General features: G+C 44.7%; 1 long non-coding RNA gene across 1 annotated transcript in view; it reads right to left on the bottom strand.

Annotated features, from left to right (window-relative positions):
- Window positions 1–16,847: 16,847 nt before the first annotated feature.
- Window positions 16,848–24,298, bottom strand: part of LOC128415374 (uncharacterized) — a 207,592-nt gene continuing 200,141 nt past the window's right edge. The window contains exon 2 of the long non-coding RNA XR_008330922.1: window positions 16,848–16,928. This is a non-coding gene — a long non-coding RNA (uncharacterized LOC128415374). The remainder of the gene's footprint in view (window positions 16,929–24,298) is intronic.

Genomic DNA, 24,298 nt, shown 5'->3' with positions numbered 1-24,298 from the left:
GCCCATACAGCACTGAGCTAGATGGACCCATAGTTTGACTCAGTATAGGGCAGCTTCTTCTTCAGCTACTGCATTCTCAAGTCAAGCTAATAGTTTGACTCCATATTTAAGCTTCAGCTGGTATTTGGCACCTGCTAGTTTTTACCATTTCCCCTTTTCCCTTTCCAGAAAGGAACGTATCTTCCCAGGTGGGCATTGACTTTTATCTTGCCGAGCACAAAGTCAACAAATGCAACATTGTTCGTCTGGAACTTATCAAGTCCTGTCAATCCATGATCCAGTTGCCTTAAAGTTTTAGGGACTCGCTTAAATATTGTACAGGATGAAATGCAAATTGTTAGAAAAGAGATGCCATGATTTCACAGCAGTGAAGCGCATGAACAAAGGGAAATATGGGTCATTTCCAAACCCCAGGAACTCATACGACCAACAGTGGTCACTCATGTGACCGTGTGTTATGTAGCAATGTAGTTACCACACGAGAGCCTGTTTCGAATGGGAGCCTCTCCCACATGTTTGTCTTCCTTGGTGAGAACTCTTTTCACCTAGCCAAGCAATAGCCATCAGTGAGAGGAAAGGTCTCTTGATGTATTTATCACCATATGAATTAACTGTTATTGGTTTGTCTGAATTTACCCCCAAATTGGGTCCTTTACCAAGTAGGCACTGTGGCTCTGTCTTCCAAATCCTGAAAAAATGGTACTGTGTGTTTTTAATCTTTTTTGAAGTGCTGAAATACAATGTGAAGTTTACAACATTTAAAAGGTGTTACTCACTGTCATCATTTTTGCATCTTCAGTTTTCTCAAAAGGAAAAAGCTCGAGCGGAACAGGTAGATTTTTATTGGCATAGAATTTCCACTGTTTTAATATTTCTGTGTTACAATTGATCTGCCCTACTGGGGCTCATGCCAATTTAACCTTCAGAGGTAGTGTTTTAAAGTGACGTTTAGGACTTGGATCATTATTCGATATGCTCCTTCAACAAATTCTAATGTTTTCTTTTTTAAAACAAAAATGACAGCAGCTGAAAAATAATAATATAAAGAAAGTAATCTAATAGTGTAAATCTGGAAATCTCTTTCCAGGCCTAAGCAAAGGAATCAAGGGCCACACACAATTTCTGAAGCTTAATCATAACTTTTAAAAAGATGCATCCAAAATAATGTCCCTGCCATCCAGTGGCTCAAAACTGGCCTGCTATGGGATGCACCACAATGCTCACCAATGGCAACTTTTAAAAGTTGTCTTCCGAAAAGTCTTCTCTTAAAAGCAAACCTTTGGTGCGTAACATCAGTATCCAAAGGTGCCTTTCAAAGAACGTTTTGTTAAACCATTTGGAAGTGGTATTCCACATATTTATAAAGTGGGTAGTACACTTTTAGGCACTATACAAGTAACAATTTAGTGTGGAAGCCCATGGCAGTGTCCTTTTTCCAGGACCTATCTGCTTAGTTAGAAGGACCTATTTTCCCTGTGTTTGTGCTGTTCCCTCCTTCCCCCTCCCGATGTCTGTGTTTGTCCTTTCAATTGTCACTGGTGGTGGTCTAGATTGCTTGAGTCAAGAGAGTAGTGATTAGGTGAGGGTATATTTATGTCTCTGTGTACACGTGTGGATGAAGGTGCATGTTCCATAGCCCAGTGCATACAGGAGCTTCCAGTTCTTCCTTCATGAAAACAAAAACTCTATGCATATGGAAACTTCCTACTACAGCCATACCGGTTTCTTTCAGTAAACGAGAGTGACAAAATCCTGCATGGACGGTTTCTGAATCATAGGGGGTGGGAAGCTGAAGGAGAGAAAACTAAGAAATGTCTGGCAAAACATGCAGGTTTTCAGTGACTCACATTGTCAGTGAATGTGTTTAGAGTTGCCACGCTAATGTCAAATACGTTTTATGTAATTCTTACAGTAACATGAGTAATGTGTAGTCTTGTTGATGAACCTTTGAAATGCAACTTCATTTTGACCCCACTTAAACTGCAATATATGTAGATTTGCTAGAACTGTTAGCATTCACGCATCGTTTATCACTGATAAGATTTTTAGAAGGCTAATAGTTGTGCCTTACATTTTTGCCCTGGATAGTTGCCAGTTAGCTTTCTTACTGTCAAAAGAACATTAGACTTGCCAAATGAATCAATTTATCAAATATTTAGTCAGTTTCTACTCTGTTCTCCACTGATTATGATGTAAAATTCTCAAATCACTCGCATCTGTAGCATTTCGATGTTTACTATAGTGTCATAGGAAAACAAATGGTTCAGTTTCTGCTTCATTGTCACATTTCCCCCCACCATATTCAATGTTCATAGGAACTTAGGAAATCACAGATTTTAATATAGTGCTCACAGACTTCAGGTAACCCTTAAAGTTTCTCAGGAATCCCAATTAAGTAAAACTGCTTTGGACCATTAGATTCCTTTCTCCACCTACTAAATTTCATTGAAAGTTAACCTAGTTATTTAAGACAATTCAGTACTAACAGTACTCTAGCCTTTTTTAGTTGCAAACAAAGGTTGTCACATTTTATTTTCAGCAGATTTTAATATATTATTGGAGCTTGCCATGGTGTTCCTCAGATGTTTGGGGTCATTAAGCCCTTTGTTTTAAATCCCCAAACTTGTAAGGTTCTGACAGCATCTACATATTTGGGGATCTAGCCACCAAGGACTTTCCTTGACATTAGCAATACTCCAAAATTGGAAAAGGCTATCACAGTAACTGATGGAGCTAATGGATAATAAACTGTTCTGCCATCTCCTTCCCAAACCCTTGAATAGTGCTCAAGATCATGAAAAGGCCTTTGCCAAGTTTCGGAAACAAAAGTTGCTTAAACTAGCAGGAGACCTTACATGTTCACCTAGAATTCTGTGCACTGAGAATGAGCTAGAATGTTGGTCACAGATTGTAAACATTATGCAAAGAAATGAAAACCCTGAAATGACCCAACATTTTGCATGGTGTGCTGTTGGAAATAATGAAAGAAGTCACTTTTTACTGAAACTTGTACTGTTCCCTAGCATTTCAACGAGTGATATTGCTGCTTTTTGATCGCTAAGAGTTGGGTTATCAAAAGCTGTCAGTACTGGCTAACTCTGCTCCCAAAGATGTCAACAGTAGTTTTCCAATTGATTGAATGTGCAGCCTGCACTGATGAGCACCTTTGAAAATGTTAATTTTCATTGTTATAGAATAGATAAAACAATACAATCTACCAGAAGATTCTCCTGCAGATGTCCCACTGATGTGAATTCTTTGGGGCTTTCACAAGAGAACTTTATGGTGGATTGTGCCCCAAATTATATTAGACAGATTATCTCAAGCAGAATGAAAATCTCTTTTTCTTTTCTCTTTTACATTGTGTCCTTGCAAAAGGAGGATTTTAAATAGCTTGCTTTGTGCAGAAAATGAAAAATAGTAACTAGCTAGTTACCAAATTGAAGCCTTTCATTTTCATAATCATCTGCTAAAACTTTTGTTCATCTGACCAGAGATAATTCAGGATCCTGTTAAGCTACAAAACTAGAAAAGTAGTTCTGTTATCATCGGCTTTTCTTCAGATATTTTTGCTCATAATAGGGCAAGACTGGAGCTGAAGTTATTGCTAACAATACCATCTACTTCTCAATGTAATGCAAGGAGGATAGGTACAAGAGAAAGTCACCTCTCTCCCTAATCTGTGTGGCCAGAGGGGAAAGATTAAATTCCTGCATGGGATATCAGCTGCCTTTGACACCTACATCTTTTAACTTCTTAAAAGAAAGATCACAGGCAGAGATGTAAGAAGGCATTGTTTTATATTCCGCAGTATATTCACATGCAGAACTGTTTCCATTCTGCTGCAATTCATCTTCACCCAAAACCATGTTATTCATTTTGCTGTCTGCTGCAGTGAAATTACATAATTTACATAATTACATAAATTAAGTTGTTGTAGCATTATTCCATCCCATTCATTTCAATGCAAAAGAAACGTAATAGAAAAGGGAGGTGGGGGTGGAACATAATTATGTACAGTTTGTGGATTGAGAGCAACATCAACAGTGAATACTTTAATTCACTGGATTGATTTCTATTCTGGACATGGGAAAAATCAACAAAAATGGCCATTTCCATTGGTATTCTCCAACATGCCTAGTCACAGGATGACTGCAAGCTCTGCTGATTTTAGCTCTGAAGACCATTGACATCACTCATAAACCAAACTCCTTAATCTTACAGAAGGCAGCAAACCACCCTAGAATTATTTATATATATATTTTTCCAGATCCGAGGCAGGAAAAGGGTGCTTAGGGACCCTGTTTCCTTTTAGTTTAACTTGCCTAGGGGCTGCTTTAATAGCTTCCAGGCAGTTAGGACTGGTTCTTTTTCCACTTCAAGGACACCACGATACTCTGTGTGCCATTCCAGACGTTATGACTTATGAGATGCATTGGATCTTAGACGAGTGTAAGATGTTTGCCACCTGTGGTGGAAAATCCAAATGGTGTCTCTCACATTAAAATGGGTCAGAGTAGAGTTGTGCGGTGTGCTGTTATGTAGATCCCATGTGTTTCAGTTGTGTTTGTGTAGGGAGACTTGTGTCTTGGGGCCCCTTTAGTCAGATCTGCCTTTCTCCTCCTTGCCATTCTCGGTGGCACCCAAAGGCTGCCTTGATATGAGGGAGCCAAACAAGGAATCCTCCATTATGAAGTCGTCTTGAGTGCTAAGCATTAAAAAAAAGGAACTCATTGTTGCATTATGTCCCACCAGCTTTTCACACACAGCAATCACCTCTCTCCCCGGATACACTGTACTGGGGGTTCTCCTGGCCCCTTCGCCCCGCCAATTTTGGGGGAGCCCTCTTCTGCAGATGGGCATCCTTTCACAGGGCTTCCTCTGATGGGGTGCGTCAGGTAAATCCCACTAAAAGAGTTTGTGGACCGCAGACCCATCTCTCACCCCCCTGCCTGCAACTCTTCTTTGACGAAAAGGTGTTTATAGACTAGTTTGGATGGATTCAGTACACTTCTGAGTGCTTCCCTAACACCAGACATAAATAATATTGTATGTATATTAATAAGCTTTTCAATTTAGATTCTAGGATCAGTATTAATATGGGTGGGTTGAGGAGGAAAGGGACAAGAAAAAAACCGAGATTCTTTGTGAACCTTCTCTCCCCTTCGCCAATCCCAGATATCATGATAACAGCTGCAATCCTATACACATCTACCTGGAAATAAGTCTCATTGAACTCAATGGTACTTAACTTCAGAGTAGATCTGTATTGAATTGCACTGCAAGGGAGATTCCGGGATGTGAGGGAAAGTACTAGATTACAACAAAAGATGGATTTTGTGCAATATCTTTGCTTGCTTTTATTGTGTGTATATGTGTTTTTAAAAGAATTTATTTTGACAACTAAAAACATCTGCTTTCCCAGTAGATCTTTGAGATTAATTTTTCTGGGGTGTTCGTTTTGCTTTGCTTTGTTTCAGGATCGTGTAGAGTTACATGTAGCATTTAATTACAGTTGTCTTGTGGATGAAAGTACTGTACATTGTCAGTAGACAAATGGCATTTCTGTTGACTGAAGATGACTAGGGACGCCACATTGTTGTGCTATAATGATAAACAGAAGTGTTGCCAATTGCATAGTAGACAACAGACTCACAGCTAATGACGTCCATATTCCACACAGCACTTTGTAAGTACACAGCAGGGTAGTTTTTGTGTTTAATTCACCTGGAAATTCTGCTGCTAACTTCCTCTGTCCTTTGAGCAAGCAAAATAATGTTTGTTCCATATGATGGATGGTAGGTGGCAACTTATGGTAGACATTTGCAGCTTCATAATCCAGCATGTGGCATCCTTAATTGATATAAATGATTGCTCAGATCAATAGATGTTGCAAGTATCTTTTAAATTGTTTGTTAATGATGTTAATCCATGTATTTGATGTACATTTTCTTCTCATGGCCAAGCGTTTTATCAGGAGCTATTTTAAATTAACTTACTTGAATGAGTTAACTGAAGCACTGTGTAATTTATCTAGCTCTAGACGCAACTTACAAACAAGGTTTGTGGTAAATTTCTTTTTCTGTACACATCCATGCTACCCATGAAGCTATTTCATGGAGGTAGTGAAAATCTAGCATATTTCAATTTATGTCTCAGAGAAGAGAGGGGGAAATGTCTCTTTCTGTGAACAGAAGAACCTACCTTTGTAACGGGCCTTATCTCTAAACAGTTTCATAGCTGCCTTTTACCCAGTTTTGAAGAAATCATTTGATACAGGCATTGTGGGATAAATAATCGTTTGCATGGAAACGCATTTCTTGATCTCTTCTGACAATGCAAAGCTATGTAAATGAATCGAAACTGTGTTACAAATAAAGCCAACAAGGGTTGTTCCTTTTTTTAAAAAAAACCAATTAGGGCTTCAATCTGTAGTGTTGCACACCTTAGCTTAGATAACAGGAGATTTTCCTCTAGAGCACCAGTTTCAGCTGAAGGCACCAGGACCCACAGGTGGGACATACGCTTATGAAAGCAGTGTTATGCCAGCACCATTTAAAACAGTAATTTGAGAGAGAGAAGGAGAAGGAGACCATGTAATGGAGTTTGAAGTTCCTTGAACATTAATGAAGCTGTGAAGAGGAGAAATTCAGCACATGCAGCTTCTCAGTTAGTTCTCGTTTCCCTTGCATCTGCCAACATCTCTTTTGTACAGGAGTCGTATCCTCCTTGCACTTCAAGGAGACGAATGGAGAGAAGATGTGGAGGGAAGGACCCTGGCTCAAAGGTAGGACCATCTCCAGGGATGGTTGGGAAGGCTCCTTTCTTGGAACCCAGGAGAACACACTGCCAGTCAGTCTACTGAGCTAGCGGAACCAACAGCCTAATTCAACTTGGGGAAGCTTCTTGCATTCCTATGAACATATAGCAGTTGCAGGGGATTAAAAGCCAGTCCCTCATTTTAGGTTGGGATTAGGGATGGGTCCTGGGCCTGAAAGTGTTGGGACTACTGCCCTAGAGTTTAAAGACTGTGGAACTCAAACTCCTGTCAGTAGCTCCTCTGTATGCACTTTAAATTGACCGTTTTTGCTAATGTTGGTACAAAGTATTTGGTAAACACGTTGCCATGAAGTGCCCCACGGTGTAATATAAAATAAAAATTACTGAACTCAGAAATATATATTGGGTCTTGTTTTTGGCTTGGTTGTTCATTTGGATTACATTTGGCTAAAAGCTACATTTGAGAATCAAAGTGTTAGGCTACACCAAGGAGGTTTGGAAGCGGGACAGTTTCTCTGCAACATTTGGTTGTTTTGGACATATTTCACAGCTTTCCAGAAGTTAGGGAAGTGGGGAGCCTTTAAAGCTGGACATGGAACCATAGAATAATAGTATTGTAGAATTGGAAGGGACCCTAAGGGTCTTCTACGCCAATCTCCCGCAATGCAGGAATCTCAGCTAAAGCATCCATGACAGATGGCCATCCAACCTCTACTTATAGACCTCCAAGGAAGGAGAGTCCACAGTTTCCCAAGGAAGACGGTTCCATGGTCAAACAGCTCTTACTGTCAGAAAGTTCTTCCTGATGTTTAGTTGGAATCTCCTTCCTTGTAACTTGAAGCCATTGGTTTGAGTCCCACCCTCCAGAGCAGGAGAAAACAAGCTTGTTCCCCCTTCAATATGTTGGCCCTTGAGATATTTGAAGATGGCTATCCTATCTCAGTTGCCTCTTTCCCAGGCTTAATGCACACTTTTCACAGGTAAACTGTTCTAATTTGTTGGTTTCTTTGAGCATTGCAGGGAATTGATCTCCTCTCTCTCTGATTTTCATTCAGCTCCAACTCTGACCTGAGGTTTTAGCAAGCATTGCCAACCATTTCCAAGCATGTCTTTGCAGTCATAAATGGTGTACCCAGGGTAACATTCTATGCTTTTTTCTGTGCTCCCGTGATATAATGACCTGGTTAACACATCATGCTAAGCCAAATCATGGCTAGCAGATGCTTCATGCATCCTTGGATGTATTGCAGCTGTGCTGCAGTGAGCCCAAGCCATAGTTTAGCATAGTTTGCTGTAGGAACCTGTGCTCTTCAAACTCGTGATAAGCAGTAACCAAGATTTGCCCTATCATTTTATTACTGTTTTTTATTATTTTTTTAAAGAACGGTTTAATTGTACAAAATAAAATCAAAAAGGAGGGAGAAAAAAAGAGAAACGGTATACTATATCATTATAAGAGTTAATTACAATTCCATATACCGTATTTTTCGCTCTATAGGACGCACCAGATGATAAGACGCACCTAGTTTTGGGGGGAGGAAAACAAGAAAAAAAATATTCTGAATCCTAGAAGCCAGAACAGCAAGAGGGATCTGGCTTCTGGGATAGCCGCGTGCAGCCTCTCCCGGGCAAGTGGAGACTTAATCCCCTGCCTGGGAGAGGCTGCACGCGGGTAAGCTGCCCTCTGTCCCTTCCCCCCACCTTCCGCAAGAGCCGCGTGAAGCCTCCGCAGGGCAGTGGGGAACCTTCATCCCGCTGCCCTGCGGAGGCTTTGCGCAGCTAAGCCAGAAGCTAGAACAGCGAGAGGGAGCGCTGCACAGCCTGCATTCGCTCCATAAGACGTACACATTTCCCCTTACTTTTTAGGAGGCAAAAAGTGCGTCTTATAGAGCAAAAAATACGGTATGCTTATCTAATGTACAGGTATTATTATTATCCAAATACATATATGTTTATTTTTAACCTACTATATTTTGAATAAATGTGTTCCAGATGTCATTATGCTTGGCCATGCAAAGTCTGCATCTATAAGCAATCCGTTCATCAGTTGCAAGTGTAGTTGTATCTTCAATTCATTGATTAAATGGAGACGTACGCTTACCTTTCCAGTGCATCGGTATCAGTCTTTTGGCCATATCAAGGAATCCATTTACATTGTCCCGTTGTCAAATTCTATAAAGTAGGTATGTAGTTCTAAATAATATTTTCTTCTGAAAACTTTTAACTCCCCCTCCCACAGTTATATAGAATCATAGAATCATAGAATCATAGAATCATAGAGTTGGAAGAGACCACAAGGGCCATCGAGTCCAACCCCCTGCCAAGCAGGAAACACCATCAGAGCACTCCTGACATATGGTTGTCAAGCCTCTGCTTAAAGACCTCCAAAGAAGGAGACTCCACCACACTCCTTGGCAGCAAATTCCACTGTCGAACAGCTCTTACTGTCAGGAAGTTCTTCCTAATGTTTAGGTGGAATCTTCTTTCTTGTAGTTTGGATCCATTGCTCCGTGTCCGCTTCTCTGGAGCAGCAGAAAACAACCTTTCTCCCTCCTCTATGTGACATCCTTTTATATATTTGAACATGGCTATCATATCACCCCTTAACCTCCTCTTCTCCAGGCTAAACATGCCCAGCTCCCTTAGCCGTTCCTCATAAGGCATCGTTTCCAGGCCTTTGACCATTTTGGTTGCCCTCCTCTGGACACGTTCCAGTTTGTCAATGTCCTTCTTGAACTGTGGTGCCCAGAACTGGACACAGTACTCCAGGTGAGGTCTGACCAGAGCAGAATACAGTGGCACTATTACTTCCCTTGATCTAGATGCTATACTCCTATTGATGCAGCCCAGAATTGCATTGGCTTTTTTAGCTGCCGCGTCACACTGTTGGCTCATGTCAAGTTTGTGGTCAACCAAGACTCCTAGATCCTTTTCACATGTAGTGCTCTTAAGCCAGGTGTCACCCATCTTGTATTTGTGCCTCTCATTTTTTTTGCCCAAGTGCAATACTTTACATTTCTCCCTGTTAAAATTCATCTTGTTTGTTTTGGCCCAGTTCTCTAATCTGTCAAGGTCGTTTTGAAGTGTGTTCCTGTCCTCTGGGGTGTTAGCCACCCCTCCCAGTTTGGTGTCATCTGCAAATTTGATCAGGATGCCCTTGAGTCCATCATCCAAGTCGTTGATAAAGATGTTGAATAAGACCGGGCCCAAGACAGAACCCTGTGGCACCCCACTAGTCACTCTTCTCCAGGATGAAGAGGAACCATTGATGAGCACCCTTTGGGTTCGGTCAGTCAGCCAGTTACAAATCCACTGAGTGGTAGCATAGTCAAGACCGCATTTTACCAGCTTCTTTACAAGAATATCATGGGGCACCTTGTCAAATGCCTTGCTGAAATCAAGGTAGGCTACATCCACTGCGTTCCCTTCATCTACCAGGCTTGTAATTCTGTCAAAAAACGAGATCAGGTTAGTCTGACATGACTTATTTTTCAGAAATCCATGCTGACTATTGGTGATCACAGCATTCCTTTCCAGGTGCTCACAGACTGTTTGCTTAATGATCTGCTCCAGAATCTTCCCTGGTATTGATGTCAGACTGACTGGGCGGTAATTATTTGGGTCCTCTCTTTTCCCCTTTTTGAAAATAGGGACAACATTTGCCCTCCTCCAGTCTGCTGGGACTTCGCCTGTTCTCCAGGAATTCTCAAAGATGACTGCCAGTGGTTCTGAAATCACATCTGCCAGTTCTTTTAATACTCTTGGATGCAGTTCATCTGGCCCTGGAGACTTGAATACATCTAGACTAGCCAAGTATTCTTGTACTATCTCCTTAGTTATTCTGGGCTGTGTTTCCTCTGCTGAATCATTTGCTCCAAATTCTTCAGGTCGGGCATTGTTTTCTTTATCGGAGAAGACTGAGGCAAAGAAGGCATTGAGGAGTTCAGCCCTTTCTGTGTCCCCTGTTTGCATTTCACCATCTTCTCCTCTGAGTGACCCCACTGTTTCTTTGTTCTTCCTTTTGCTACGAACATACCCATAAAAGCCTTTTTTGTTGCTTTTAACCTCTCTAGCAAGCCTGAGTTCATTCTGTGCTTTAGCTTTTCTGACTTTGTGTCTACACGTGCTGGCTATTTGTTTGAATTCCTCTTTGGTGGTTTCCCCCCTTTTCCATTTTTTGTACACATCCTTTTTTAATCTTAACTCAGTTAAAAGTTCTTTAGATAGCCACCCTGGCTTCTTTAGGCACCTTCCATGTTTCCACTGCTTTCTCCCAAGACGTAATAAGTGTAAGGCATTGTAAAAACATGTGTTTTAAAGAAGCATTATCCCTACTACATCTCCAGCCTTTCCACGTGGTGGTCCATCCTCAAGTCCTATTGTTACTAATGCCGCTTCCTCTTTTGGTTCCGGTTTGTGGCATGATTTGGTAGAGGGGGCTGCTACTCGCCAACTCCTGCGTTAGCACCAACTGTGCACATGGAAGAATGCGAAGGAAGATAAATCCGCTAGCATAATCTTGGCCTCACTTAGGACGGAAGCATCTCATGGTTGGCATTTTTCACTTTGGGGCCCTGATGTATCACTTCTGGAGAAACACGCCTTGCGCTTCTTGAAACATGCTCTTTTGTGCATTACATGAGAACATGAGATTCCGAGGAGCTGGAAAGCCAGCACTCACAGGCATGTCAGCAAGACGGACACAGCATCTCGGCGGTTGAAGAAAAATGGCCGTCCAGCCTGCAAAATGACATCTACAAACTGACTTTGACATGAGGTGGGCACGGCACACAATCTGGCTGGCACGGAATTAAAGCCATTCCTTAAAAACAAATGGCAGGTGTGGTTAGCTGCCCTCTATGAACAACGGCATCCTGGCTGCCAGATCAATGTTGGCAGCTTTGATCCCCAGTCAATCTTTTAAGAAAAAAAGAGAGAGGATCCCATCTACTGAGTCATCTCTCAAGCCTGACAGCTACAATAGCAAGCAAGCTTGTCGCATGTCCAGCTAACAAAACAAAAGGGGATGCTGCAAAGATGGAAACCCCTTTGAGTTATTCCTGACAGAATCACAGTAATATTGTCATCCCTGAGCAGACCATCCCTCCTTGGATGCGCTGTGAATTCTTCTCACAGTTCTACACAGTCCTCTAAACATACTTCATTTGTTTAACATTTAGCATCTGTCCCATCCTTCCAAGCTTGGGGTTGTGTGGTTCAAATGCAATTAAAAAAGTCTTAAATCTCCCTCTTGCAACTACTTGATTCCTGGCCACTGAATGCTGGAGTGCCACAATTTTATTGAAAAAATAATAATAGTTCAGGTAGTACTTGTGGGCACAGATAAGGGGTGGAGAGTACCATTGCGCTGAATTTCTTCAGGAGGTGGTGAAATTCTCCAAACAGTTTATCAGGGGCGCAACTCGCCACTAGCAGTAGGTTTTTCACCCGCACCCTCACCTCACCAAGATTTTGTGTTGCAGTTGCTGCAAATGGCAGCTTCTTGCTTGCCTGGATGCAAGGAGTGAGAGTATCTCTGTGTGTTACTCTACTGTACAAAAGTCTACATTTCTTGTCCCATCCACATTTGCCTCTGGCCCCATTCACCCTTGGCATATGGCCTCCTGGAGCTTGCCTAGAGGCGATGTGGCCCTGAAAAAGCTTCCCCACCCCTGATTTGGAGGGACCTGGCATGATGATTCAGGACAACACTTCAACAAAGGCTAGTAGAATAGGGTCCAATCCTGACAAAGCTGCTTTGATTTCAGAGGGACAGATTTACAGACACCCTTAACTTTCCCACTGAAATCCCTTTGGCCTTCGCTTAGCCTGGGACATGCCCATGGCAGTGTATGCTTAACAGTAAGGTAAAGGGACCCCTGACCATTAGGCCCAGTCGTGACAGACTCTGGGGTTGCGGCGCTCATCTCGCTTTATTGGCCGAGGGAGCCGGCGTACAGCTTCTGGGTCATGTGGCCAGCATGTCTAAGCCGCTTCTGGCGAACCAGAGCAGCGCACGGAAACGCCGTTTACCTTCCTGCCAGAGCAGTACCTATTTATCTACTTGCACTTTGACGTGCTTTTGAACTGCTAGGCTGGCAGGAGCAGGGACCGAGGAACAGAAGCTCACCCCGTTGCGGGGATTTGAATCGCTGACCTTCTGATCATCAAGCCCTAGGCTCTGTGGTTTAACCCACAGCGCCACCCGCGCCCCTTGCTTAACAGTCAATTTCGTTCAATGATATTTCAAAAAGTAAGACTGGCGTGGAAAATGTGTTACAGCATAAGTCTATATATGTCTAATCAGAAGTAAGCCCCAGTGAGGCTTACATGCAGGTAAGCATGCACAGGATTGCAGCCTTAGTCGCTCTTTGTGGCTGTTTCTCAGGCTGCCTGCAATTCTGCATTCTGCTCTTGCCAGGTATTTTTGTGTGGCTCCCCAAAGGAAGACTGAAGAATTCCCACTCCCTCTCGGGGATTCCCCCTGCTTTTATCGCCGCGATGATCATCACAGGGAAAGTAACGATATCAGATCCAGGGACTTGGATTTTTATCAAGTCTGACAAGGAACAACAACAAAAAAAAAACTTCAGCAATGCCTCCAGTTATGATGTGGGTTTGCTGGTATGCAGCTAAAGCAGAGACTTCGTGGTTTTTCATCAGCCATGGAGGGGGGGAATGGCTGGCAGCAGCTTTAAATCCCTGGAGGTTGTCAGTCTGGTTGCAAATTCCGCATGAAATCCATCAAGGAGGACAAGGTTTGCGACTTTAAAAATGCCTGCACGGAGCTCGAAGTTTGTGCTAATTTCTGCAGCTCTGTTTCTTTTCCAAGCCACCTTCTGTGCTTCTGAGCGGACGGATGGATTTGAGGATGGTTCACAAGTACATAAAGAACACTTGATTACTCAGCTCTCAACAATCCAAGGTGTGGGTGGATAGGTATGGTGTGGCTTGTCAGGTAAGCTCTGCCTCAGGTTTGGATCTGGGATGGCTCATCCACACATGCAAGTTGAGTCAGCCTGGAGTGAACATGCACGTGTGAATCAGGCCACACATACATGCAGTTTATTTACGAGCAACTGACTTGGAATGTGATCAGTGGAAGTGTTTGCTTTTAAAGCAATAAAACAGTGAAGCAGAATCTATGGCCCTTCGGAGGTTATTGGACTATTGGCTCCTACCATGCCTGGCTATATTGGTCCTGCTTGCAGGGGCTGCCCATCCCTGTGGCAGCAGTGAAGTTTAGGCTGCTGTGTGCGTAGTCTCTTTAAACTTGCTTAGCGTTTATATACAGTCACGCCTTGGAAGCCAAACACCTTGGCTCCCGAACAAATCGGCTCCTGAATGATTGAAACCCAGAAGTGAGTGTTCCGGTTTACAAATGATTTTTGGGAGCTGAATGTCTGGGGCAGCTTCCGCTGTTTCTGATTGGCTGCAGTAGCTTTGTAAACAAGCATTTTGGTTTCCCAGCGAATGTCCCGGTCCTCAAATGCTCTGCACTTCAATCGGGAGAAGATATATGCTTGGATATCTACCTTTCAAACCAGAGCCTGAAAATCCCATTTATTTCCAGTATCTGGTGCTCTCTTGCCTTATATAGAACTTCACTAGTACAGTCAGCCAGAGAACCACCTCTGTGAATCATTACTTTCCTTCCTGCTCTTCACATCTGGTGGGCATTGATGGTTGTGTGTGAAAAGGCGAGAGGAAGCCTTCCTGGTGTTTTGCTTTTTTAAAAGAAATGCAATACCAGATTAGTGTTCCTGCATCGGTCTGGCAAAAAAGAGAAAAGAATAGCATATAAACTGCACATAATTTTCTTTGAAAACAAGCTTAGCAACTAACGACAATTCAAAATAAAAGATCACACAATCATGCCAGAGTTTGCTGAAGGAAGGACAACTTTTTCCTAGTGGGAAACTATTGCAGCCTTGATTGTCGGGGGCGAAATAAGCTTGCCCCACTGCAGAAATAATGTGGTTAGAGAATGTGTTTGCATCTGAAACAAAAGGTAGACAAAAAGTGTGCATTGACTGTGTAAAAAAAGCAAGAAACACTATCACCCTGCTTGCATGGTGATCTCTCTTAAGAGAAAGGCCACAAACCAAATTACTTTTCTACATATGTAACCTTTTATTAAATCAGGTCATTGATGAATCTAGACCAATATGGTCCACTTTAACTTACAGAACTCTCCAAAACCTCAGCAGAAGTTTCTGCTCTAATATCTTTCTCCACTCCAAATACTCAGTGGAATTTGCTTTTCTGTCAGGGTTCAACATAGGGCCAAACCATATGTGATTCCCCCTTCCCCTTTTAAACTTTAAAACATTTCACATGCTATTGGAGCCGGGAGAGGGGTGTTTAATCTATCGCCGCATGATGCTTCCCCTGTTGACTGCAGTCCTGCATGCAAGATGATATTTGTGTATGTTTCCCCCAGAGATCTGAGATGGGGTGTGACTTAAATTGGGGAGTGGCCAATTGTCCTCTAAGCCTTGATCCTGTAAGGACTTTTGGGGGCTTGCCCCTGCTAGCCTATGTGAGCGAGATATGCTATCTTTTTTCTCTCCATTTGATATTCCAAGACTCCACCAGAACCTGTGCACCGACAAGGAAGGTAAAATGCTATGCATGTATCATTAAGTTACACACATAAAACATCTGACATTTTGATCTATTCCAAGGCTAGATGATATGCTTCTGCTATTTGAAATATATATTAAAGCAGCTTGCTGGGAATTAAAATGTCATTTACAAATATTTGTATTTGACTTCTTGAGTCAGTGCTTGCTCCAGATCCCCCTGGCATATTTAAACCGCAGGGTCAGGATTAGCACTGACAGTTAGGATACTTTGAACAGTGTTGGCATTTCAGCCTAATTAGTTAGGATTTATTTTATTTTATTTTTTGACTTTTGGACCTTTTGGTTACTGGCCAGAGGTTTCCCCGCCCCTCGCCTTTCCCTTCTTAGTGTGCTTGTCTCATTTGTTGCTTTTTAAAATGTCAAACAGCCTGTCTTTGTTTATTCCACCCCACTGTGTATGTCCTTCCCATAAAAAAATATGACTTAGCGTTTTCCTGATGCAGATTGGCTAGGACTGTGCCAAATATTCTCTCATTTCATTATTCACTTCGAAGGCAGCACATTTACCAATGCCTACCACAACCACGAGAGGGACGCGGGTGGCGCTGTGGGTAAAAGCCTCAGCGCCTAGGGCTTGCCGATCGAAAGGTCGGCGGTTCGAATCCCCGCGGCGGGGTGCGCTCCCACTGCTCGGTCCCAGCGCCTGCCAACCTAGCAGTTCGAAAGCACCCCCAGGTGCAAGTAGATAAATAGGGACAGCTTACCAGCGGGAAGGTAAACGGCGTTCCGTGTGCTGCGCTGGCTCGCCAGATGCAGCTTGTCACGCTGGCCACGTGACCCGGAAGTGTCTGCGGACAGCGCTGGCCCCCAGCCTCTTAAGTGAGATGGGCGCACAACCCCAGAGTCTGTCAAGACTGGCCCGTACGGGCAGGAGTACCTTTACCTTTACCTTTCCTTTACCACAACCACCACTCTGGAACCTCCTGTTCCAACACTGCTCTGCGCTCATTGCTCTTGCTACTCTTTCCCAGCCTGCATCTATCCTTTGCCCAAACCGCCACTGAATATTATTGGCAGAGCAACCCACCTGACCTCGTCAGTGAGCAAACATGGCATCATTGCATTGTTGGCATTTGTCTCGAGAGACAATGGAGTGTGCCTTTGGGGGTGAAGTCAAACTGCTGCATTAGCAGCACTGAAGTGACTTCCCTGGGTTGCAAGCCTGGACAGTGTGTTGTACAGAGGTCCTGGGCTGCCCAGATGACAAGACCCCACTCTTGGCATCGCTGATGTGGTCCAGAAGAAAGCAGAGCAATGTGTTTGCCACCAGCTGAGCTGCAGGAGGCATACAAGCTACCATCGAACCACCTTAGATACTCCACTCTTGATTTTTATAGGATTTACTCCAGATGTCAGCAAACTTTTTCAGCAGGGGGCCGGTCCACTGTCCCTCAGACCTTGTGGAGGGGCCGCACTATATTTGGGGGGTGGGGAAATGAACGAATTCCTATGCCCCACAAATAACCCAGAGATGCATTTTAAATAAAAGCACACATTCTACTCAAGTAAAAACACGCTGATTCCTGGACTGTCCGCAGGCCGGATTTAGAAGGTGATTGGGCTGGATCTGGCCCCTGGGCCTCAGTTTGCCAACCCATGATTTACTCCTCAGCTTTTTCTTCTCCTGATGGTATCCCACAAGGATCAGAGTTTTCCTTCTCCTAGATAGCTCCTTGGCTGGCCAGGTGGGGCTCGCTAGCTCTGGGAGGTGTGTGATTCTTCAGCTGGAACAGGTGAGGGTCCCCTGCCTCATCAAGCCCAGATGCTGTAATCAGCAGGCATAGTGTAAAAGGGCAGCAGAGCTGAGAGGCTGTGGCTTGGATGCTCCAGAATCTCTGTAGGACTCTGCTTTGGTTTGGACTTTGGACATGAGGCTTGATCCTGTACTGGGGATTTGACATGCTGACTTGCTGCCAGGTAGGCCAGGGGTTTTGGACAACTGTTTTGGTACTTCCAGATTTAACAGATCCAAATTCAGAGCTCTTCTTTTGTTCTGTTTGTGCTTTAGATCTGCATCCAAAGAATTTCATGGGAGTTTTATTTATTTTTTTGGGGGGGGAGGGTTGTGGCCCCAGGGGCAGTCATCCCCCCCGCCACCACCAAATGCCTTTGGGCATGATGCTTCAGGTTCCACAGCAGGTTCCAATCAAGCAGAATAATTTTTTTTGCACCAAATTCAGTTTTGCACAGATCTTGGAAGTGCATGGAAAGAAATCTACAAATAACTTATTTGTAAAGTTTCTGCTCTTAAAGACTGCATTTTCTCTTTGTGTCTGACAGTGTAAGTTTTGCCTTTGTATAGCAAAGGAGAAACAAAATCAGCACAGGTGTGAAGGGAGCTGAAGGGGCTTTAGACAAGAACCCCAGACTTCTGCTAATCTGTATTTTATAGCTATACATGCCAATGTAAATTACACTTGTGAGGAACTACAGGTGACATCTGAAAGGTCACCTACAATATTGAGGAAAGGAAAATGATGGACTTTGACTTCTACCACCAAGAGCATAAAAACCAGATGAAGGCTCAGGTAGATTTGGTATGATCAAAAGGATGATTTAAAGTCACAATTTTGGACCCGTCAGCCTTGCTGCCATTTGACAATATTGGATGAATTAGTGGCGTGTGGAATTGCTTTGCCAAACAAGTTGAAGATGGGGATGGAAATTACAGTCTAATAAAACCATAAAGGAAGAAACAACAGTGGTGGCAGAAAGTCAAAGTGGTGCCCCAACCTTTCCAACGATGATTGCTTTACAGTATTTGGTTTGCAATCCTAAGCATAGTAGTTTTGAAGTAAATCCCCCTGGAATAAAAAGAGCTTATGAGAAAACGTTGCATGAGAGCAAGAAGGGTTTGGTCAGCTGACATTACTGAAAAGCAGTGAGATGATGTGGAAGTGCTGGTCATCCGTTGAAGTTGTAGCCAGGGGGTGAGCATCTGCATGTGTGAACCAGCCCTTAATTTTATCCCATTCATAAAAGGAGTGACGGGATGCATTGCAGTAGAAATGGTACTCTCTCCCATTGAAGCAAGACTTCTCAAGCAGAAGTAAGGGATTCTAGAATATTTTCATGACAGCTTTCATTCTGAAATTTGCCTAGTGCTTTCTGCCCCCCCCTCACCTTTCAGTGTCTACAAAGCACGAACAGTTTGCAATATGCACTGAGGGGGATGGTAAGGCATACTTTTATTTCAGGACAAGGGTTAGGGTTAGGTTCCCTGATTTATTTCTGCCTGGGGCCTAGGGACTAGGGGCTTCCTGCAGCCAATCAGAAGCCGCACTTTGGAAGTTGAACGGACTTCCAGAACGGATACCATTCGACTTCCAAGGTACGACTGTACTGTGGACTGCAAGCCTATGTAGGGGAGGGGAGCCCCACATAGGGTGCATTGCAGTAATCCTGTCTTGATGTCACCAATGCCTCAACTACTGTGGTTAACCTCCTCTGGTCCAAGAATGGTCAAAGCTGTTGTATCAAGTGCAGCTGGTAGAAAGTGCTTTTAGCCATTTGAGGCTACTTGGCCTCTGTTGACAAAGCTGGATCCAGAAGCATCTTCAGATTGAATGTCTGATCCTTTGGGGGAATTCAGGCAATTGAGCAGTTTTCTCAGCATACTTGGTGTACCAAGAGGAAAGTCAACAGAGTTTTATGTGACTTAAGGCCTAGCGAATGTGTTTAAGATCGCAGTTAGCATCCTTATATTAAAAAGGGAAATGCTCTTAACATCTGAAAGACGGCAGACTTTCATTCTATGTAATTAACAAAAGAAAACTGCCTTTCAGATTGCAAATCCCCTTCCTTCCAAGATGACCAACGGCTCCAAACACATTTTAATAGCCTTAAAGAGTTATCTACTAGCACTAAAGTTAATGGGACAGTGGCACTGGCCACCAGTCTGGGATATGAGCCTAATGTTTGTCCTTCGTGGAATGGATGGGAGCTCAGTTTTATTGAAAGAGGAATCGTCTTGCTCTGGGCCAATGTTTTTCATTAGTTCTTTAAGACTGCAATATATACACTTTCCCGGATACAAGTTCAACTGAACTGGACTTTTCCCCCCTCAGTGGACTTGCACTGTAAAGTGGTTGGGGGCAGGCGGGGGACTGCAAAATGGAAGTGCATTGCCTAAAAACACAGAGGCTAGGGCATTGTTTTAACATTTTACCGTATATACTCGAGTATAAGCCGACCCGAATATAAGCCGAGGCACTTAATTTTAGCACAAAATAATTGGGAAAACTTATTGACTCGAGTATAAGCCGGTTCACCACACCACAAACCTGGTGATTGCGGCAGCGGCAGAGGAAGAACAAGCAGCCCAAATGGGGTCCCTCCAGCGCCGCCTGCCTCACTCGAGTATAAGCCGAGGGGGGCATTTCAGCATTAAAAATGTGCTGAAAAAGTTGGCTTATACTCGAGTATATATGGTATAAGGTTAGTCTTTTCTGGCGTCCTTGGATGGAAAGGGTTAGGCTAAAATAAATAAACAGAAATCATGAGCAATCCTATACATACCAGCATGCCTAGCCTTTCCTGGCTTGAGTCCTTCATCCACAGTGGTCAACCCTCTGGAGAATCACATGCCACACAATTGCACACACCAGAACACTGTCTCCATTTATTTTTTTCTGTTTGCCATGGCTGCCAAAATCAGTGAGGTCTTGAGGGGGACAACAGAAAAATTGGTTGTGAAAGGGATTCAAACGCCCCCCCCCCAAGGCTACAAGTCTATGCACACATACCTGGCCACACTTAACTGGGAGTAAATCAGATGTGACTCTTAACTATCCATCTGCAGGATTGTTACACTGCTATTATATCCCCCCTTTTTTAGGGAACGTTGAGCTGATTAGACAATCTATGGTCTTTAAATGTGTTTGTGGGGGGCTATTGGTTTATTTTGTTTTATTACATATTTTGTAATATGGAACGAGGAGTAGGAACTAGGAGGAGGAGGAGGAGGAACTAGGAGGAGGAGGAGGAACTAGGAGGAGGAGGAGGAGGAACTAGGAGGAGGAGGAGAAGGAACTAGGAGGAGGAGGAGGAACTAGGAGGAGGAGGAGTAGGAACTAGGAGGAGGAGTAGGAACTAGGAGGAGGAGGAGGAACTAGGAGGAGGAGGAGGAGGAACTAGGAGGAGGAGGAGGAGTAGGAACTAGGAGGAGGAGTAGGAACTAGGAGGAGGAGGAGTAGGAACTAGGAGGAGGAGGAGTAGGAACTAGGAGGAGGAGGAGGAACTAGGAGGAGGAGGAGGAACTAGGAGGAGGAAGAGTAGGAACTAGGAGGAGGAGGAGTAGGAACTAGGAGGAGGAGTAGGAACTAGGAGGAGGAGTAGGAACTAGGAGGAGGAGGAGTAAGAACTAGGAGGAGGAGGAGGAACTAGGAGGAGGAGGAGGAACTAGGAGGAGGAGGAGGAGGAACTAGGAGGAGGAGGAGGAACTAGGAGGAGGAGGAGGAGGAGGAACTAGGAGGAGGAGGAGGAGGAACTAGGAGGAGGAGTAGGAACTAGGAGGAGGAGTAGGAACTAGGCGGAGGAGTAGGAACTAGGAGGAGGAGGAGGAACTAGGAGGAGGAGTAGGATCTAGGAGGAGGAGGAGTAGGAACTAGGAGGAGCAGGAGTAGGAACTAGGAGGAGCAGGAGTAGGAACTAGGAGGAGCAGGAGTAGGAACTAGGAGGAGGAGGAGTAGGAACTAGGAGGAGGAGGAGGAACTAGGAGGAGGAGGAGTAGGAACTAGGAGGAGGAGGAGGAACTAGGCGGAGGAGTAGGATCTAGGAGGAGGAGGAGGAACTAGGAGGAGGAGGAGGAACTAGGAGGAGGAGGAGGAACTAGGCGGAGGAGTAGGATCTAGGAGGAGGAGGAGGAACTAGGAGGAGGAGTAGGATCTAGGAGGAGGAGTAGGATCTAGGAGGAGGAACTAGGAGGAGGAGGAGGAACTAGGAGGAGGAGTAGGAACTAGGCGGAGGAGTAGGATCTAGGAGGAGGAGGAGGAACTAGGAGGAGGAGGAGGAGGAACTAGGAGGAGGAGGAGGAGGAGGAACTAGGAGGAGGAGGAGGAGGAACTAGGAGGAGGAGGAGGAGGAACTAGGAGGAGGAGGAGGAGGAACTAGGAGGAGGAGGAGGAACTAGGCGGAGGAGGAGGATCTAGGCGGAGGAGGAGGATCTAGGCGGAGGAGTAGGAACTAGGAGGAGGAGTAGGAACTAGGAGGAGGAGTAGGAACTAGGAGGAGGAGTAGGATCTAGGAGGAGGAGGAGTAGGAACTAGGAGGAGGAGTAGGAACTAGGAGGAGGAGTAGGAACTAGGAGGAGGAGTAGGATCTAGGAGGAGGAGTAGGAACTAGGAGGAGGAGGAGGAACTAGGAGGAGTAGGAGGAGGAGTAGGATCTAGGAGGAGGAGTAGGATCTAGGAGGAGGAGGAGGAGGAACTAGGAGGAGGAACGAGGAGGAACTAGGAGGAGGGACTAGGCGGAACTAGGTGGTGGAACTAGGTGGAGGATCTAGGGAACTAGAAGGAGGGACTTGGAGGAACTGGGAGGAACTAGGTGGAGGAACTAGGGGGAACTAGGAGGAGGGACTTGGTGGAACTCGGTGGAGTAGGAGAAGGAGGAACTAGCAGGAGGAGGAGGAGGAACTAGGAGGAGGAGGGGGAACTAGGAGGAGAAGGAACTAGGATGATGAGGAGGAGGAGCTAGGAGGAACTAGGTGGAACTAGGAGGAGGAGAAGGAGGAACTAGCAGGAGGAGGAGGGAGGAACTAGGAGGAGGAACTAGGAGGAACTAGGAGGAGGAACTAGGAGGAACTAGGAGGAGGAGGAGGAATGAGGAGGAACTAGGAGGAGGAACTAGGAGGAACTAGGAGGAGGAGGAGGAACGAGGAGGAACTAGGAGGAAAAGGATGAGCTAGGAGGAGGAGGAACTAGCAGGAGGGACTAGGAGGAACTAGGTGGAGGAACTAGGAGGAGGAAATAGGAGGGGCTAGGAGAAACTAGGAACTAGGAACTAATGCAATCAAATAACTCTCTCATACGCACAAGAAATGTAGGGATATAGTTACTGACAGGGCCGTCCCACACATTAGGCAAGGTGAAGCAACTGCCTCAGGCGGCAAGATCCACAGGGGCATCAGATCCAGATGTAGATCTGTATTGCCCCTTTGTTCCTGATGTGGATCTTCACTCACCCCTTCTTTGCTGGCAGGGAGGGAAGCGCCATTTTGTGGTTCGCCTCAAGTGCCAAAGCGTCTTGTGCAGGCCCTGGTTTCTGAGAACTGACACTCTGGCTTGCATTAGGTGGCCATTCAAGGAGCTCAGATAGAGAAGAATGATGATGCCCTTCAGCCAAAGATGATATCTTTCACCCAGGCTCTTAAACCCTTTCCTTCCAGTTAACAAAAGGGGCACTTCATCAGACACCAACTAGATGCATTTTCTAGAAATGTGACATGGTGCCGGCATTTTGACGTGTGTCAGTAGGCAACAGAACATATCCATTCAGTGAACTGTGGTGTTTGCAATACAGAAGGGGGTGGTGAGTGCTGCCAGTTATTATGTTTGTCGTACACAATTGCCCTGTAGTCTTCTCTTCTGGATGCTAGCTTTGACTTGCGTACCAAGAGTTATTAGAGCAGTCCAGAGGAGCGTCACTTACCTGGACTTGTTACTCCTGGATTGTAATGTCTGTTAGGGAACGTTGAGCTCTTACAAGGCATGCCTCTGTTTCCACTGAGGGGTGCGTTGGGATCTCTAGGAAGGGGACAGGGGGCTTGCAGGTTACCTAAGATGCTTTCTGTGGGACGCAGGTGGCGCTGTGGGTTAAACCACAGAGCCTAGGACTTGCCGATCAGAAGGTCGGCGGTTCGAATCCTCGCGACGGGGTGAGCTCCCGTTGCTCGGTCCCTGCTCCTGCCAACCTAGCAGTTCGAAAGCACGTCAAAGTGCAAGTAGATAAATAGGTACCACTCCGGCGGGAAGGTAAACGGCGTTTCCGAGCGCTCCTCTGATTCACCAGAAGCGGCTTAGTCATGCTGGCCACATGACCCGGAAGCTGTACGCCGGCTCCCTCGGCCAAGAAAGCGAGATGAGCGCCGCAACCCCAGAGTCGGTCACGACTGGACCTAATGGTCAGGGGTCCATTTACCTTTAAGATGCTTTCTGTTTCCTTTATATTCACATGAACTAAAACAGCAGAAGCAGAAGCCTCTGTGACCCCAGCTGCTGCTCAGCGGTTCACAGCCTTGCCCATGCAAGGCTTTACATACAAAGCCTTGCATGGGCAGGGCTGTCTGTCACTTTGCCCCAAACCACAATGTGCTTTGTATAGTGACTGGCGCACAGTTTTCTGTTTTGTTCTGGCGGGAAGGTCAAATTTGCCCGTCAGTTTATTAACAAGCGCTTGAGGATGTCTCTCACCAGATCTTAAATTTGTCCAATGGGGGGAACTGTCCATTTAGGTATGTGGTACATAGGCGTTTGTTAGAATTGCTCTAAAGTTGTGTGGAGTTTAAACTAGGCTTAACTTCTGGGTTGTTTTCCATCTCTGCTTGGTGTGTTCATTGCACCTCTTTTTCCACCAGGTTGTTCTAGATCATGTTTGGGGATCTAGATATTGCTGAACTACAACTCCCATCAGCCCCATGTGAACATGGCCAGTAACCAGGAGTGATGGGAGCAACATCTGGAGGACAAATATTCTCTGCACCTGTTACAGATCTAGAGGAAGTTATGGTTCCTTTCATGGAGAATAAACTGGTGATTTTAAAAAAAATGTAGTTCCTTAATTTACATCAATTGGTGAACCTACAGCTTGCTGAACCCCCCATAATTTTGGACTATTGATCATGCTGGGTGGGGCTGATATTGAGCTTAAACTCC

Source organism: Podarcis raffonei, chromosome 6, assembly GCF_027172205.1.
Source record: "Podarcis raffonei isolate rPodRaf1 chromosome 6, rPodRaf1.pri, whole genome shotgun sequence".
Classification (NCBI taxonomy): Eukaryota; Metazoa; Chordata; class Lepidosauria; order Squamata; family Lacertidae; genus Podarcis; species Podarcis raffonei.
Note: the sequence above shows the minus strand (reverse complement) of the source record. Positions and strands in the feature narration are given on the sequence as shown.